The 13771-nt window shown below is 35.2% G+C and overlaps 1 long non-coding RNA gene across 1 annotated transcript; it reads left to right on the top strand.

Annotated features, from left to right (window-relative positions):
• The first annotated feature begins 9824 nt into the window (after window positions 1-9824).
• Window positions 9825-13148, top strand: LOC132164810 (uncharacterized). Its single transcript, XR_009438419.1, has 3 exons — window positions 9825-10243; window positions 11387-11510; window positions 12825-13148. It is a non-coding gene; the product is annotated as an uncharacterized LOC132164810 (long non-coding RNA).
• Window positions 13149-13771: the final 623 nt, after the last annotated feature.

The raw sequence follows: 13771 nt of genomic DNA, 5'->3' as shown, positions 1-13771 counted from the left end.
CTGGAGTCACCGATTAAGGTTGGCATATTCAAACAACATTCAATTCTCCGCATGCATCATGACTCACCTATTCAAGCACTAGGCAGAATGCCAGTGTGGAATTAAGAAGATATTCTCTGTTAACATCAATACAACAGCCCAAAGCCCGTTTGGAGTGGGAATGAATCCACATATATCTTATGATAGATTCCTCTTAATTTGCATCGTTAAAGCACTTGAAAAATTAAAAAATTCAAAAAATTAAAAATAAAAATTCACAAAAAAAAATAAAAGAAGTTTAGAAGCAGAAAGGTCTCCCTTACCTGTGGGAGTGGAAGAATAGCGAGGATGTCAATTGGGAAGTATGTCCTCAAATACCTCTTTATTATTTGCCGAGGCTGCCGATCATGTTGTTCTAACCCAGCTTGTCCATTTCTACGACTAAAGTATCCGAAAATGATATTCCCAACATAAATCATATCGAACACCAATCGGAAAAAAATAGCCGTGATCATTAATCTTCTATCTAACGTAAGACACTTGCCCTTTTGGTTGATCACAGGGAGGAACAAGAACAAAGGATCCACACATAGTATTGCAATCCCAAATGACACTATAAATATCGCATGCCACTTAACTATCTTTGGGTTATCCTGGTCACCAGATTGCTTCTCAATATCCAAATTCTTGATCGAGCTAAATATAACAAACAAAGAATAAGTTTTTCATATTTTGTCCATATTTTTTATTAGATTTGTGTGATTCACATAAATCTACAAATATAATTACTAATTTATTAAATAAAATGTGCCATATATATATATATATATATTAACCCTTAACATTTCTTTGTATTTATCGGATAGGCCGCATGTAATGTTGCGCGACATGCATTTTGCTTTCTATTTCTTATATTTACTGACTTATGTGAGTACTTTTACATGGGACAATACTTTTTTTTTTTTTTTTTAATTACAATTGTGTCACGTAGCAATTAGCAGATCTATTGTTGGGCCTAGTACAATCTATAAAGCGCCCAAAAAATAAAAAATAAAAAGACAATATCTATATAGTTTTTCCAATTGTTAAACAGTGTATAAAAATAGCAATATTATCTTCCAATCATCAAAAGTAACATTTTAAATAATTTTAGGGTGGCAAAATTGTTAAATAGGCTAAAACTTTCCATCTTACTTGGGGCCTGGGGGCATATATAAGTTCAATAGCTTTGAACAAATTCCAATAACAATGGTTAATACAAAGAAAGGTTAAAAAAAAAAAAGAAAAAAAAAAGAATCTAATATATAAAATAGATTTAGGATATCTAAATCTGTCTCAAGTAGCATTTTAATTAAGACTGGTTTTTGTTGTTAAATATTTGTTTAATTTTGATCCATCCAACCGTCACTAGTATAGGTCAAAAATCAACTTTGTTTGAATTTAATGAATTCCTTTATAACATTTTTTTTTTTAATCCTTTTTTTGCTACTATTTTCTAAGAGTGTTTTCGTAAAAATATACTGCCATACAGAATCCGTGAAACATGTTTATATATATATATATATATATATATATATACCATTGAATTTAAGATAATCATTATTGAATTTTGATCTGTTGATGATTTTAAATGTTACATCACATTTGGGATGACTCTAAGAGAGCTCTAGTCATACTTATACCATTATTCATATTTATATATAAAGTTAAGCACATACCCATTCTCTTGCTGATGTTCGCGTTCACTCATAGTTGAACTTGTCTCCCCATTCTCTTGCTGACACCCACGTTGACTCATTATAGGTAAGCTTATCTCTCTAGTGTTTTGCTGAGGATGGTGTTGACTCATAATGTCCAAAATGAAGAATCAATCTAAAAAATTGGAAAATTGATTAGCACCATTATTCATCAATTCTAAGTGCAATCTCCCCATATGAATATAAAAAGTAAAAAAAATCCAACCCTGAGTATACTACTTGACTAGTTGATTAATTAAGTTAAACTGATCATATGTACCCTGAGTATACTACAGATTGTAAAGGTGAAGTGTACACTATTGCACGCCAAGTCCCCCACCCCCGGTCCATTTTGACAAGTGAGAGAGGCCCGGCATCTCATTTTGTACAATAATGCTAGAGCTATTTCCAATTTCCATTCTTTTGACTTGTCTTCGTAAATTTTAAGAAAAAACTACTGTTGAAATATTGATTAAGTAATTAACTTTATGTCAAGTTAGAAATAAAATAAAATAAAATAAAATAAGAAGAAGATGTAGAAGATGCTAATCTCGACTCTTTCTTCAGCCTATGCCAACTATTCATAACTAAAGCTTATAAACGTACGATACAACGCCCTAACCCACCAACTGCTATTAGAACGACAAAAGTATGAGTTTAGATTTTTGAAAAACTGGAAAATAGATTAGACAAACACCACTTTCAATTATTTTAATCTAAGTGCAACCTCAGATAAAAATCACTTATAGCATACTCAATGGAAATACTCAGACCAAGAAAACATTAATGCTTGGCATCAGATAGATACTTCATGGGTCAGAAGGGGCCAAACAAGTCCGGTTGTCTAGGAAATGTAATAAGAACATATAATAATATATAGTTCTAAATATGTGTCTCCTTAGAGATTATATAAAAAATAATGAAATGAACCTGATAAGCTCGATCGATCGAGGAGAGGCTGGAGAGCAATGGAGATGATGGTGATTCGGAGTGGCAGCAATTGGATTTGTTGTAGGATTTAAGACTACTCTGCATGCAGCTGCAACTAATAAGCAAGAGCAACTGCCGCGCGCATTTATAGATGTTTATTCGTTTATCTTCAAGTCTTTCTTTATTGTTTTTTTTTTCACAGGCGTCCTTCGAGTCTTTCTAGGCAACTGATGAAAATTCGATGCTCATATTATATTACAAGGTCAAGTAAGCCAGACTAGACCAAAAGGAACTTGGCAACTTCCCAGCAAAATAATATGATTAAGGAATCCAAGAAAAGTACGTAAGTGATATAGTACTAGACATTCCCTCCGGTCTTGTTCTAGTATACTGCCAAGGGTCCACTTGATCAAAGCGGCTGGCGGCTGCAAAATCAGAGGTGGAACCACGTTAGCCGGTGGTCCCCCCCCCCCAAAAAAAAAAAAAAGTTTAGTTACTGTTTTTCTATATACACTCCCTAGATTTTATATTTTATTCTCTATTTTATTTATTTTTTAGAGTTTTTTCTATTGTTTTCTCAAGTTGATATGATTTTGCAAAGGAGAAACTTTACTTTAAACTCCTGAGTTACCATGCGATTTGACATACCCTAAATTTTGAAATTTCTAAATTTAGATCCCTGAACTTTCAAATTTTAATAAATTTGAACTCATCCGTCAAATTTTAAACGTTAAAAGTGATACAATAATGTTTATACCCCTAACTTTTTTTATAAAATTTCAAATTTTCCCTTAAATTCAAATTAAATTTTTTTAAATATATATATTATTAAAAATATCACAAGGTGGCCCTTTTTTTTCCCATTTTTTTCAATTTTTTTAATAGAAAGAAAATTGAAAGGTAATTCTTTTTAGGAATTTTAATGGCAAAAATTGACGAATAAGTTCAAATTGATTGCAATTGAAAATTCAGAAGTCCAAATTAAGAAGTTTCAAAGTCGGGGGGAGGGGGGTATGTGGAATCGCATGATAATTCAAGGGTCTAAAGTAAAGTTTCCTCGTTTAAAAATTATCATCGAATTTGAGATGAATTAAAAATAAATTTCGATTTAATAATGATTCTAAAAACCAAATCAACTTTAGAAAGATAGAAAGATGGTTTCTAAAATTACTCATAATGAATAACAAAAAATAACTATATATATATTATGACATGTCTGCACAAGAGAAGGGAAATAATTTGAACTAATGACCTCCGCTTCATTATGTTTAGTTCCAGCCGATTGAGTTAACACAAAATTTCTAGAAAAAAATATGAACTTTTTCAAAAAAGCATATCATTGTGAATAAACTGCACCCTGTGCATGCATAAGAGAGAAAGAGAATATGTGTATATACATAAGAGTGAATTGAACCTTTTAAAGTCGAGCGAGACCAGGTTTTGGACAAAGCAAAGAGTGGCGAGGATCAGTGGACTACCTTATTGTAGGGTTTTAGATTAACCTGTGAAACTGCAGATGCAAGTAGTCAACATTTTTTTGCTCTTCTATCTTATAGATATTTACTAGTTTAGTCAACCATTAACTATAATCTATCCCTCAAGTCTTTCTTTAATTTCTTTTCTTTTCTTACCTACCGAACAAAGTTTTATTTATCCCAAAGGACAAGGACTAAACGCGGTCTTTAAACCCCACAAATAGGGAGCTGTACGCCATTTTATCCCTCCAATAAACAGCTGTCATATCAATATTTTGCACAGCAGTAAATAAGTAATGAACAATAGTCTATCTATCAAGTATTTCTTTTTAATTCTTTTTTGCCTTTCTTAGCAGCCGATGAAATTTTAATATATTTCCAAATCACGTTGGTAAGCTAAAAGTGGCAGTTTTGTAAACTTGTAGTTTTTTTATTAGCTAGTACTGTAAACATGTACTGGACACGTCAAACTTGGTGGCTTCCCATAAAAATAATATGACAGAAAATGCAATTTGGTAATAAATATTGCAATATTGCAAGTGGATTTAGGTTGCATGTGACAAGTTAACCACTTTCTTCATTTTTTTACTAGTAGGTTATTAATTGTAAGCAAATACACTATGATTCCAGCTTATGGTCCAGACACGCAACACTAATCACGGGATTCACGACAATTGTATAATAGCTAGGACTGTAAACATGTACTGGACAAGTCAAACTTGGTCGCTTCCCATAAAAATAATATGACAGAAAATGCAATTTGGTAATAAATATTGCAATATTGCAAGTGGATTTAGATTGCATGTGACAAGTTAACCACTTTCTTCATTTTTTTACTAGTAGGTCATTAATTGTGAGCAAATACACTATGATTCCAGCTCATGGTCCAGACACGCAACACTAATCACGGGATTTCACGACAATTGTATAATGTTCAAGGTGTTACTCTTTTCCAACAGCTATAAGGAGATTCTTCTCTAACGACTATATGGAACTTATTTCCTTGTGAACTCTACCTAACGGCTCCTTCCATGTATTGCACAACGCATATCTATTCATATGTATGGATATCCATTCCTTTCATATGTATGTATCATAACTAGTTCCCATATATGAGCACTTGTCATGTATAATGTAAGACCAACATTATAATCGTATATTATAAATAAGACAACATGGACATCCAAAATATTAAAAGGAGCATCCATTTATTTTCATGGTATCAGAATCATATTAAGCTCACGCAAATTTTTTTTTCTCGATCAGTTTTTTTTTTTTTTTTTTTATGGCTTCCTCTAGTGCTCCTAGTTTTACACTACCAAATATTATGCATATGGTTCAAGTCAAAGTGGAAGGTCCCAACAATTATATGAGTTGGCTTTCTCAAATTGTTCCTTTGCTCAAATCCCATGAGTTAACGGGAATAATTGATGGCTCAGAACCATCACCCCCTCCCTTTGTCACTGACCCAACAGACAAGGAAAAGGAAATTGCCAACTCAGCTTTTGCTTTGTGGGAAAAGAAAGATCAATTTATTCTCAGTTGGATCAACACCACCTTGGCAGAAAACGTGTTGGCAACAGTCTATGGGTTGACCACTGCACGCCAAGTGTGGACTCATCTTGCCAACAACTTTGCTTCTAAATCTTGGTCAAGATGTAACCAGCTGAAGCGAGAACTTCAAACTTTGCAGTAGGGTACACGAACCTGCACAGAATATCTTCGTGTAGCCAAATCCTCGGTTGATCAATTGGCAATCATAGGAAATAAAATTGATGATGAGGATCTTATTCTTTTACTCTTAATGGTTTAAATTCTTCATAAAATACTTTTGTCGCATTTTATTCCCTTACTACAAGGGATAAAAGCTTAACTTTTAAAGATTTTTAGGTTAAGTTGCTGACCCATGAAATTTTGATTGAAAATCAAAATTCAGCCATAACATCTGACGCTAGCAAGTTTCCTTTCTTCACTCAAAAACAAGTAGCAATCTCATCCAATGGGAAAAAGAAACATGGTGGGCCACCAAAGTTCACCCAATACCGCCTAGGACCTCCAAGAGGGAATTTTCAAAGTCAATTTCATGGACCAAGATATCCACAACGACACTATCCTTCAAATTCGCAGCAGCCCATCAATTTCCCTTATTCACAAGTCTCAAACTAGCAGCACCAATTTTCACAACAGTAGATTAAACCTCCACAACAATTTTTTCATGGTACGTCTCCAAGGTCACCTTGTCAAATTTGTGGCAAATCCAATCATCGTGCCTTGGATTATTATCATATGATGGACTATGCCTATCAAGGTAGACATCCACCTTCACAATTAACTGTTATGGTGGCACAATCCAATATTTATCACGATGAGCAACCTTGGTTCGCAGATAGTGGGGCTAATGCTTACATTACCTCTGAGCTTGAAAATTTTTCTATCCAACAACCTTTCCAAGGCGATAAAACTGTGGCAGTAGGTAATGATAATGGATTGCAAATCCAAAATACAGGTTCATCCACTTTTCAAACTCCTTTTTCAAATACTGTCTTGAAAAATATTTTACATTGCCCAAAAGTCTCTGCCAATCTATTATCAATTAATCGTTTTTGCAATGATAATCATTGTTATTTCATACTAATTGGGTCTTCTTATTTTATTAAGGACATTCTAACGGGAGCAACATTCTTGGAAGGACCAAGTGAAGCTGGTTTGTATCCAATCTACTTGAAAAGAACCTCATTGAATAAATGCCGTGGTCTCACCGCTTTTCTAGGAATAAAGGCCACATTTGATGTGTGGCACTTACATCTTGGACATTCGGCTGATTCTATTGTTCATCGCCTAGTCACATCTCAAAGTCTCCTTATTTTTGGCACTTTAGTTAAAACCCGCCTTTGCTCTTCATGTCAGTTAGGTAAAGGCAAGAAATTACCTTTCATTCAGTTTACCCGTGAGTCTATTTCACCCCTTCAACTCATTCACTCTGATGTATGGTCCTCGCCAATTATATCCACTAATGGTTATCGATATTATGTCATTTTTATTGATGATTATTCACGATTTAGTTGGATGTACCCTCTCCATCAGAAATTAGATGTCTTTAATTATTTTGTTCAATTTAAAAATCTTGTTGAGAATTATTTTTGTGCACAATTAAACAATTTCAAAGTGATAGGGGTGGTGAATACATGTCACGTCAATTTACATCTTTTTTAACCACACATGGTATTTATCATAAGGTGACATGTCCACACACTCCTGAACAAAATGGTATTTTAGAATGCAAGCATACGCATATTATAGAAGTTGGTCTTTCTCTTTTAGCACAATCCCACCTAAATACTCGTTTTTGGATAGATGCTTTTCAAACTGCCATTTATTTAATTAATCGGATACGATCATCCATCCTTAAACACATGTCTCCATATTTTAAATTGTTTCAAAATGAACCTAATTATTCAATTTTACGAGTATTTGGGTGTGCTTGTTATCCCTTGCTAAGACCAATTCTCGTATAAACTTAGCTTTCGTAGCAAAATGTGCATCTTTCTTGGCTATAGCTCTAACCAACATGGTTATAGGTGCCTTGATCCTATTTCAAAAAGAGTGTATGTGTCACGACATGTTGTGTTTGATGAAGGATACACGACCAACTTCTCTGTCTCCTTCCAGGATTGCTTCGACCTAGGTACCTTCTTTCATCTCACTCTCTGACTTTAATTTAAATTTCAACACCTCACCACACTCAAACACACCTATTCCCACCCACCAACCCGAAACATCATCTTCCCAAAATCCTCCAAATTCACCTACTAGGTCCCCACCCAATCCACCTGCCACAATTACTCCTATACACCAACCCACACCTACTAGGTCCCCATCATATCATTTTCCCTCAAGCTCCCCATCGGTTGACCCCATCCTATACTACCACTCGTCCACTCACATTCCACCCCCACATCAAACGCCTCCCTCCCAACCATTTATACCTCCTTCTACTTCAATTCAACTCCTACATCCCATGACTATTGGGTCCCGCACAGGCTCCATTAAACCCAAGACCTTCCCCGATTATACCCTTCACTATTGTACCAAACATCCTCTCAAAGCCTTGAGTGCTGTCTTTCCAGAGATTGAGCCCACCCGTTTCAACCAAGCCAACTTAGCACATGAATGGTGTTTGGCTATGCAGCAAGAGTATGAGGCCCTTATAAAAAATGGCACCTGGACTTTATGTCCAAAACCTCTACACCAAAACCTGATCTACAATAAATGGGTTTATAAAATTAAAAGAAAACCTGTTGGCACTATCGACAGATTTAAAGCCCGTCTTGTGGCTAAAGGATTTGATCAGAGAAGTGGCATTGACTACACTGAGACATTCAGTCCAGTGATTAAACTAGCTACTATCCGACTTGTACTGGCTCTTGCTATTTAATTTGACTGGAACATCAAGCAACTCGATGTCTCAAATGCCTTTTTGCATGGTACTCTCAATTAAGATGTCTTTATGGAGCAACCTCAAGGATTTGTGGATCCCCATCACCCTACCTTTGTTTGCAAACTCCATAAGGCCTTATATGGCCTTAAGCAAGCACCTCGGGCATGGTTCAATCGACTATCTCTTTCTTTGCAGCATCTTGGTTTTGTGGGCTCCTTGGTTGATTCCTCACTTTTTATTTTTCACTCAAATAATGTTGTAATTTTCTTACTTGTTTACGTTGATGATATCTTAGTCACAGGAAATAACAAGGCTACCGTTTCATCCCTCATCCATGCTCTACAACAAGAATTTCCTCTAAAGGACCTTGGTGACTTAACATTTTTCTTAGGTATTGAGGCTGCTCGCACTCCCACTTAGCTCCATCTACGATAAACTAAGTGCATCACAGATCTCCTTCACAAAACTGGAATGGTTGGAGCAAAAAGCCTTACTCAGCTTCATGTGTGTCAGGCTTACAGCTTTCTTCCTCAGCTGGCGACCCCTACCCTACCCCAGCATCTATTGTCTAGTAGTCGGTGCCTTACAATACAGCACTCTTACTCGACCTGACATCGCTTACTCTGTTAATCAACTCTGTCAACATTTACACTCTCTGACCACTTTACATTGAACAGCTACTAAGCGGGTCCTTCGCAACCTGAAGGGTACGCCCAATCATTTTCTTCGTTTTTCAAAAGGCCCACACTGTTTAGCGGCTTTTTATGACTTTGATTGGACTGGTAACCCAGATGATCGCTGATCCACAACCGGCTTTGGTGTTTTCTTTGGCTCATGTTTGATCTCTTGGTGTGCAAAGAAGCAACCTATCGTGTCTCGTTCCTCTATTGAAGCCGAATATAGAACTTTGGCCATGCTCACTGCCGAACTTTATTGGCTCTGTATTGTAAGACCCGAGAAAATAATTAAGCCTCATACTAGTAACCTCATAGTAATCTGAATTAATTAGGAAAATAAATAATGCATAGAATAATTTAGAATAATAAATATAATAATAATAATATTTGTGAGATAATAATATAATAGCAATATTATTTAATGATGATATACTTATGTAATATAAGTTTTAAGTGATAAAGAGTTTAACTAATAATGATGTTAGTGTGATAAATGATTAATAACTAAAATAGATTAATGGTAAGTTGTAGATAGAGTAAATAAAAGAAGTGTGGGGAATAAAAGAGAACAAAAAAAAATAGAATTAATATGTTGTGGGGTAATCTAGCAATTTTAAAAAGATGGAGTTTTAAAATAAATAGGGGATCTAACTAATGCCACGTGTCGGGCTACCATTGGCTTGTAGGATATCCCTTATCCCCTTATCCCATTTATTTCTCCCCTCTCCCAAACTCATGTGCAGCAGCCCATTCTTTCTTTCTTTCCTCTCTTCTTTCTTTTCTTTCTCTTCTCTCTTTCCCCTCTTCTCACGTACGCACACCACACCGACTAGGAGAGAGAGAGAACGAGCTAGAGAGAGAGAGAGAGCTGCAGATTGAGAGAGAGAGAGAGAGAGAATGAGACCGAATGAGAGAGAGAAGCTGCAGTCCGAAAAGAAAGAAAGAAGAAGAAGAAGAAGAAGAAAGTAAGGAACGAAAATGGAATTTCCAGCCATAGATTGTTGTTGGGTAAATCTCTAACCTTCCTCTTATGATTTTCTGTTCTATCCATTAGATTAGAAGCTTGAAAGCATGTTTATTTGGGGAATTTCTAATTAGGTCCGAAAATTAGGGAATTTTAATTAGAAGCCTAATTCCTAAAATTAGCTTGGGGCTTTTATGTGTTATAAGTTGCTATGCATTATACAAGTTTCGGGTTATGGAATTAATGGGTTAAACTCCAATTTTACTTATTGGTGAAATATGAGCATAAACCCTAATTTTATGTAGTAGGAATTAAATTGGGGCTTTTGGTATGTGAACACTAGGAATGTTGTTTGAATGGGTTAATTACATTTGGAGTGTTAATTAACCCTAGGCTTTCATGGGTTTAATAGAAATTGATGAATATGAGTTTAGGTTCTAATATCATATTAAAATCATGGTAATTATCGTAAGTGTTTATGAGTATATTATAAATTGGGGTAAACGACAATGAGAATGAATATATATTTATGTTACGTATGATAAGGGAGTAAATGAGTATTTAAAGTAATGAGTAGTAAATGGATAAGTAGATGGGTATAATGGTAAACATGTTGATAAACATGTTGATAAACATAAAGTATGATAAGGTTATGTAATAAAATGATTTAAGATGAGATGATTGTATATTATTGGTTGCCCAAATATAACCTTAAGGCATTAGAGTATTGTATGTATAAATTGATTGTGTTGTAAAAATGCATAACTAGACTTTGGATTCACTTAGTACTGCAATTAAATATATATGTACAATAAAAGTGACATAAGAGCGTTATTGAAATTGGATTAACTTAATATGCATATAAATTGTATAAGTACCAAATATACTTTTCTATCGTAATTTGATAAAGTAATAAATTGCTTATGCAAAGATGGAATTCATTAAGTGTGTATTTAGTAATCAAGTTAGTACATGGTGTAAAAATATGGTAACATTGGGTTTCTTAGTGTAAAGCAATTAATTAGAATAAGGCCTTAGTTGAGTTGGCTTATATGGAGGGTCTTTGGTGCTTAGTTAATGTCTAAGAGAGTAAAGCGATACTACGTGAGAGCATGTGGGTAGCTATGTGTGTAATAAGGTGTAGAGTTTGATAGTTTAACCAAGTCTAATGATGCGGTTAATTGCAGGCGTGTAATGTGATATTGGACGCTTAGGACTACATCTAGTCTTCCAATGTGTGGTATGGGTAATCGGATTGATGGAGCACTTCGAAAGGATTACTTGAGTCGTGAGTCATTTGTAGGCTACAAGGTAAGTATTTTACTTACTGGGCAAAAATATACTATGTTTTAAAGTATAAAGATGTTTTAGATGAATGATTGATACAAGGTGTTTTGTGATTATATAAATATTTAATGATGTTCTATGAGAAGTGTTGGATGAATGTTTGATGCGATGTTTTTATGAGCTTTTATGGGTTTACAAGATAATGTGATGATTATGTTGTTATGAGCATTGTGATGGTTGGCATAGTTTATGACATGATTCTATGATTTTATGATATGAGTTATGATAGCATATGAGTTCAAGGATTTATTGACATAAGCATGAACATGACATGAGTAATGAAACGGAAACTGGGTTCAACTCCGGTAGTGATTGAGTATGGTCTCACTACCGTAGAGTTGGCCCATGCATAATGGAAACGGGGTTCAACTCCGGTAGTGATTGAGTATGGTCTCACTACCGTAGAGCTGGCCCATGCATAACGGAAACGGGGTTCAACTCCGGTGGTGATTGAGTATCGTCTCACTACCGTAGAGCTGGCCTCATGTATAACGAAAAACAACAAGACAGCCCCCGGTAGCGATGACAAGTTTCCTACCGAAAGGTTGGCCTCATGATGGAAATGGCACAACCTTATCATACTTTATGTTATGTTACGTATATATGCATGGCGGATGTTATGAAGGAGATGATGTTATATATGTATATGTATGGTGGATGTTATGAGGAGATGATGTTATATATGTATGTGCCTGGCGGATGTTATGAGGAGATGATGTTACGTTATGTATATATGCATGGCGAATGTTATGAGGAGATGATGTTATGTTATGTATATATGCATGACGGATGTTATGAGGAGATGATGTTATTTATGTATATGTATGGATGATATGAGAAGATGATGTTGCATGAGCATGAGCACGCATAACATATGATTGTATGATGACGATGATTGGTTTTGTGTGATTTTTATGTTAGACGTATTAGTATGCATATGTGACTGGTATGGGACGGACGCATATGTATACTTTTATGGCTAGATGATGCATGATGACATATGTATACTTTTATGGCTAGATGATGCATGATGACATATGTATACCATTATTGCTAGATGATGCATGATGACATATGTATAACGTTATGGCTAGATGTTGCATGATGACTTTCAAAATGATTTATTGTTAAGCCATATAATTTGCAAGTATGTTTTCTAATGACAACTCTTTTGGAAAGCCCAGTGAGTTCTATACTGCTGAGCGTCTCTATTTTATGGAGACGGCGGGCTCATGAAATCCGCCTGCATCATGGGTGGTGGTGATTCCCATGGTACAGACGATGTTGTGGATGCAGGTACAGAGATGGTAGATGTGGATCCTATTGCCATGTATTTGGGCCACGATGTTTGAGGCCTAGATGCGTCGGGAGTTGATTTTGTTGGATTAGTTATTAGTCCTCTTTGTTAGAGCATTCAAGGATATGCTTAGATGTTGGCATTTGGTATATGGCTCGTGTCGCATGTGACACCTTTGTATAGCCATTATTTTGTATGTAAGACTTTATTCACATAGATGTATTAGTCAGCTCTAATGTGTTATGTAAGTGTAATGTTATTTATATTCCGCTGCAAAGATATGAACTCTGATGAATCATTGATAATGCATATAGCTCTGTGTGGCATATTAAATTGTCAATCAGGTTAATGCATGGGTTCGTGGCATACTGCGGTATTGCCATGCCACTGTGACAATTTGCTTTATTGTGGGTAATGTTTTTTTTTTTAAAAGAAAAATTTTTAGTCATGTTTTATTAAGCGGGTCGTCACATGTATGCTCTTTAAGGAACTCCATGTTCCCTTGCCAATTGTTCCTAAAATTAGGCGTGTCAACCCGGTCCGGTTTCCCAGTTTTTGGCCAAAACCGGAACCGGAACTGGGGTACCTCGGTTAACCGGGGTCCCGGTTACCGGCCGGTTCCGGTATTACCCGGTCCGGTAACCGGTTTTTTTAAAAAATTGATTTTTGGGCTTATTTTAGGTATTGGGCCTAAAATAAGCCAATTTTTTTTTCATAAGTTGGCCCATTTTTTTAAAAATCTATTAGTTTATTTGTCTAAATTAAAGGGGCTTTGTTGTGATTGTTCCAAATAATTAAAAAATAAACCTTAAAAAGTCCAAAAATCCTAAAAAAATCATTGTTTTTGCCTATTTGGGCCTTAGAAATAAAAATTTAATTTTTTAAAATACCCTAAACCTAAACCTAAGTGTAAAAAATATTAATATAT

Source organism: Corylus avellana, chromosome ca1, assembly GCF_901000735.1.
Source record: "Corylus avellana chromosome ca1, CavTom2PMs-1.0".
Taxonomy (NCBI): domain Eukaryota; kingdom Viridiplantae; phylum Streptophyta; class Magnoliopsida; order Fagales; family Betulaceae; genus Corylus; species Corylus avellana.
This window is presented reverse-complemented; position numbering and strand designations above follow the sequence as displayed.